General features: G+C 38.0%; 1 protein-coding gene across 1 annotated transcript in view; it reads right to left on the bottom strand.

Moving 5' to 3' along the window:
* Positions 1-628: 628 nt before the first annotated feature.
* The window catches only part of C5_1H1orf174 (chromosome 5_1 C1orf174 homolog), a 122747-nt gene continuing 117375 nt past the window's right edge, over positions 629-6000 (bottom strand). Inside the window, exon 5 of the mRNA XM_078642630.1 lies at positions 629-4473. The gene's annotated coding sequence lies outside the window, so the exon portion shown is untranslated. The remainder of the gene's footprint in view (positions 4474-6000) is intronic.

Below are 6000 nucleotides of genomic sequence, written 5' to 3'. Positions count from 1 at the left end.
TTTTCCATAGTGCTACATTCCGTACATCAATTGTTGTTTTTGCGTTTGTCACCCCGAGTGGGACGGGTATGCTCAGACGTGAGTCTGGTGCTCTCCATGCCACTGGAATCAAGCTATCATGGCTGATGAAGGCTGATAGCCAAAAACCGGTCCTAGGATGCTTGATTCCGGTCCGGGGAAGACATGGCTTGGCAGTTCAGGCTGGACTGTTCCCATGAGGCACAGGGTCAAGACTGATTTGCATTTGGCCATGTCTGAACTGGGGTGGTGTGGTGAGCAAAATAACGATGGATTAAACCCAGATCTGTGACTGGGGGGGAATGTTTTGCCATTGTGCTACATTCAGTCCATCAATTGTTGTTATTGCGTTTCATACAAGAGCCATCTCATCAGTTCGTAATTTCAAAAGAAATTCAAGACAAAGCTCTTCTTAGGCCTCAGAACAGACCAGCTCTACCTCCAATTTACAATGCGTAGAAATACTCATAACATTATAAATAACCAGATTATTTAGTATTTGTGCGAGTAAATTACATTTTCAACGGTCTGAGCAACATCGGACTATACAAATATTTGCAAGAAACAAGCCAAGATCCACCCCTCACACATCCCAGATAGATGGCACAAACAAGTTTTAAGATATTTTAATGCATATGTATACAATGAGCAAAACAGTACTACACATTGCGATAAATGGGACAATGCTTTTTAGTGGTAACATACAAACTATTTACAAGACTTGAACATGCAGTACAATAAATTTGCATTTCCACCACCAAATGCGAAACTCTAGAAGTTCTCATTTAAAATGCGTGAATTAAAAGGCTATCATTCACTTTACTGGTTTCCAGCTGCACATGATATACACCATAACTTGTGAACTGAACTAATCAGGTGCATCAAGTTAAGATTCTACATTTCTAGCAATATTGCTCAAAGCTTCTCGTGTCAAGAGTGGGGACTCAGACAGCAAACCCTAGTAGAAAAACAAGGTAGACCTGGGCTTCTCTTAGCAAATGTTTGCTAGAAATATTTGACACTAGGTCTCCTTTGATGGAATGCACCCGGGATGAATAGGCACTACATTGTCAGGCACCTACCCCAAAACTATTTTGCTCAGACTCCTGAAACAACCCATGCACGTTCAAGTCTACAAAGGCGCCTCACAATAGTGTTCACATTGTGCTTAGGACGGGTGTTGCAAGGCAACAATCGGTATTCAAATGGCAAATCTTTTTTCAGCCGTCGGATGTGGTGTTTCTAACCATCTTTACATTCAACTGGTGTCTTCAAAAGAAAAACAAGGCAACAGTATTTTTGGAAGAAAATGCCAAAGTTGGGCATCTCGCCATTATTTCTGTAAATAGACTATTTTAGATCGACAAACGGTTTGAGATTTTTGTATTTTTAACTCCAAATATAAGACTTCCTTTTTTTGGATTAAATATAGTTTCAGGGAATCCAAATAAATTCTACGTGAATCAAAGAAATAATTTTAAAAAGTGTGCAAATCGGATTTGTCATTCTCAGCAAGTGACCAAGGAGAATGCTTATCACTCAGGTTTGACCACTCAGGAGAAGTATATCTTCCTGCAGAAATAAACCTTACCAATGACAATCAAAAATAAGACCACATTTAAGTCAATGTGGTAATGCTTTTCAGTGTTCTACATTCACTTATATCAAAAAGTTATAGTATATATCAGGATGTCAAAGTTGATCACATTTGAGGCACAATAGATTGGAAATTCCTCAAACGTAAATTTATAAAACATAAAAGTGAATCTTCTTCAAGATATACAATGGCTGTTGTCAGCAAGTGCTAGAAAAACATGCTCCCTTTAGTCATAAGGCCCCTGCTTCACCTAAACTTCACAAGCCCTTTTAGGTAACTATTATCTAATATTTAGGCAGCTGCCTAATGCAACAGGTTTTCAGCTTCGAAGCGCTGTACAGGAAAGTGTTATCTCTTCCCCATTCAAAACACAAACTATTTATTTCATAGTCCTTTGGAGACAGCTTGTGTGGGGAACGCCCAGATTTGCACCTATAATTTGCAAAGTGAACGCCGTACTAGCTGCGTACCCTTATCCGACTTCACTGTCTGTGGCCTTCTTAAAACCATCTACTGTGCTCTAATAGACATAGAGAACACCTGGGAATGAGCACCCTATACACGCTTAAAGGCAAGAAAATGGTGTACAATCATGTAGTTTGTAAAATAAATGTGGATACCCACCCTGGTCTACTGGGACGGATATCCCAACTCAATTTAGTGAACTGAAGATATCAAGTGAGCATGCTCTGCAGTACTCGGAGGGGGGAATGATATATTTGCTGCTTCTTACAAATATTGTGGACTCTCTCCGACAAAGATATATAAATTGTTTTGGTCAGTTGTTCCGGTCAGCATATTAACAAATGTCCCAAAGCAGAACAAAATGTATAACTTAGTTTAAAAAAAAATCCACAGCATTTGTACAGCTTAAATTTACAATTCAGCACACAAGAGTGGTTGGAGTATAAAGCACCGTCCCTCTCCCATCCTTCAAAATATACCTCTTGTATACTATCCAACGTACACAGTAGATATGCAACACTGCAAATAAATTAATCAAATTAGGATGTTTCACAAAGCATCGCGTGTCTGGTTGTAAAGCGTTCTTCTGTAGAATCTTGTGTGTGCACAAAAAAAAAAAAGAAAGGCAAGTTTGAGTGTGAATAACACATAAAATGGCATTCAATGAGGCAGAACAGCATGTTCAAAATAATTCACATACTGGAAAGAATGTAGTAACCAAAGACCCAAATAAAAAAGGAAAACAATGCTCATCTACCTACCAACTATTCATTCGGAATATACAGCATGCAATTATGGCCATTTGCTCACCATCTAGTCAGCCATTGATACCGCCCTGATATTCCCAACAAAAATATTTTGGATTTTCAGAGGGTGGCAAGAATGAATCTATAAGCGTATGGGGCAAAACAGTTATACAAGACCACAGTTAAGCATGCTCCTATCCTCCCAGTCTACGTAGAAACAGCAGCGTTCTACTACGTAAAGAAAAGGAAGGTGGTGTGCGGCCACTAATGTGCTATTAAAAAAGTCCACAATTTAATACATGCCAAGCCACTACTGCTACCTGCATCACTTTCTCAACAGCTTTCACTACGGAATCATGGACCAAACATAAAGCATTCTAATGAATGCTCTGAATAAGTAGCACCACTTTTTTGTACAATTAGAAACAAATGCTCATAATAATGGGCAACAAAAGGCAGTACCACTTTAAACTGGAGGTTTTCAGCTATCGATGGTGTCTTTAGACCCTTACTAAAGCTCTAGCATTTAAAATTGCAGTCGCAGTAGATGTAGGGTTCTACAGTCGGACCTCTTGGCACGTGTGGGGCAGAGTACCAAAAATAGACCAGCAGCAATTCAGTCTTCACATGGTCTATACTAAAATAGATTCAGTAATTGACATTACAATGCACTACTCGTCTAGTTTGCTTGAATACATAAAATGGCCAATTTTAATAGAAAATTCCTTGAAAATTATACAGATTACTTATTCTTACTTCATTTCAATTTAGCGAGTTTTTTTTTAGGAATATAGGTAACAAAACCATCTAAGTTTTAAACTTCTACAAAAATACTATATACACAAAAGAGATAAAGAATTTATATATGCATGCAAGCTTTGTAGTGTGAAAGCAATCCAGCTGAAGACCAACTGATTCAAAGCTGTAGTCAAATATATCTCATTTAATACTATGCAAAGGAGCTACACTTTTAGAATGATCACTGTCTTTCTGGGACTTGGTCACTCTAGCCACAATAACCATGGTAAACTTCAACCAAAGCCTCACTTTTAAGTGCAAAACTTTCCTTTAATACAGGGTAATTGTTTTTTATAGTTTAGTTTGAGATCCTTAAAAGTAACAAAGCTAAGCTTGTCTGAGAAAGCGTGTACCCTGTATGCTTTTACAAACCATATAAGGAAAAACCTTGAGGCAATAAAAAAAAAAACTCCCGCTTGTAGACATTACAATTAAACCCCCCACCCCCCAACGCTTTAACTTATTTGGCTAAGAAAGCTCCTCTTTACATAAAGTTTACAGTTTGATGCCTGGCCACTAGACCTTACAATCTTGGGATGTTTTGATTTTATGTGTTCCTTTGCAAACCAATTACGTCAATGAATAATTTAATATAAATTATATGTAATGGATGCCTCCTTGTTAATGGTCTTTGTCCAAAAGCCAAAAGGTGACTTGCTACATTATAATTGAAATCATTTTCATGGTCTCAAGCCTCTGACAAGAGTAGCTATAAAAATTGAACAATATATATTTTTTTAACACATGGGTTGATGACAAGGCATTTTGGATCCAGGCTGTCGGTGACACTTCACGGTGGACGGTACATTCATCAGTTTCTTTGGGCATTTTTATAGCATCTCGAGTGACCTGCAGAAACAAAAAAAATCCGTCAACCTATTTGTTCAGCCATAACCCACTGTCCACTCCTAAGAAATGACACTAGGTTCTAAAAAACATTTCTCCAATGTTAACCAGACTCCACTTTTTGTCCACTGATCAGTGAAACTGTGTAACAGACTTAAAGTGCTCACGATTTGCTGTGAAATTCATCAGAATGTCCGAGAGTACTAAGCTTTTACAATCCAATGCACAACTTACACACCTGGATGAGTGACATGTTTTTAAGTTCAACAGTTGAGGGACACGATGCATAACTCTGAAAACTAGGGTCACATAATATCTGACCAAAACAGTTTACTACTGAAACTGGAAAGCAATCAAAGTAATACCCACATGGAACCTGCAAGTGAAAACACTGTGGGATGGGACACTCAACATGTTAGCAAAATGACTACATCTCAGTCAGTCAGTCAGTCAAAATACTTTATTTCGATAAATCAATATCATAAAAAGACAATAGCACTATACAATATTCACACAATCTAAAATACATAATTAATACAGAATAAAATCATGATTAATTTACACGATCTATGTATTTACAAAAAAGATATAAAAAATGTTTTCCTTTAAAAGTACATGTTAAGATACATTACAATAATAAAAAAAGAGGTCAGTTAGGTAGGGCTACATAATCACATTCATGTTACATTTATACATAAAAAATTTCATAAAGTAAGCATTCCCTATAATGTAAACAGAATTCAATTTCATCCACTATATAACCATATTAGTAGAATTATTGGTCATCTTCCTTTTCTTAATCCTAACAGCCCCCACTAGGAAACTAGCAACGTGGAACATAATCCTGGGGGTCTGCAGTAACTGTAAAAACAGGAGCGCTGGCTTTACCTGAATGAACCCTGCCTCCTTTAAAATAGGGATCAGGAATTTCGTCCTTACTGCCGTGTAGTGACCACAGAACATCAAGAAGTGCAATGTGTTCTGGGTAGAGAAATTATCACATGTACACGGCATTGCATTCTCAGGGGTACACCAAGTTGGAAAATGTCCGAGGTTCAAGTGAATCGAGTTAAACCGGAAACGAGTTAAAAGAAAACGGTGATAGGGTTGGTTCACAGTAGTTAAATACAGTTCAGGGCCTACTTGGGTGCTCATGATAATGCTAGCCCTCACCGTTGGTTTCTCTAGTTCCATTTGTTCCCTCTCCAGACTTAGCAGTTCTCCCATCATATCTTTAATCACGGCAATGTCTTTTGTTGTTATCGAGGCCGGGGAAAAGAAGAGCTCTGGTCTCCTTAACTTGACAAGACTGTCTTTAATATAAGCTAGCCACGGGATTTTATTTACTCTATCTAGCTGTAAGCAGTCTTTTAAAATAATGTGGTTAAGGGGGATTTCCTGGTTCAACCAGGTCTTCAGCCAAGCTAGAACAGGGGCCACTTTAATCAGGTCTGAAATATATCCTACTCCTAGTTCCGTGTGGACTATTTAAGTTGGAGTGGACTGTGGGACTGAGAGGACAGCTCTTAA

This window comes from Lissotriton helveticus, chromosome 5_1, assembly GCF_964261635.1.
Source record: "Lissotriton helveticus chromosome 5_1, aLisHel1.1, whole genome shotgun sequence".
Classification (NCBI taxonomy): Eukaryota; Metazoa; Chordata; class Amphibia; order Caudata; family Salamandridae; genus Lissotriton; species Lissotriton helveticus.
This window is presented reverse-complemented; position numbering and strand designations above follow the sequence as displayed.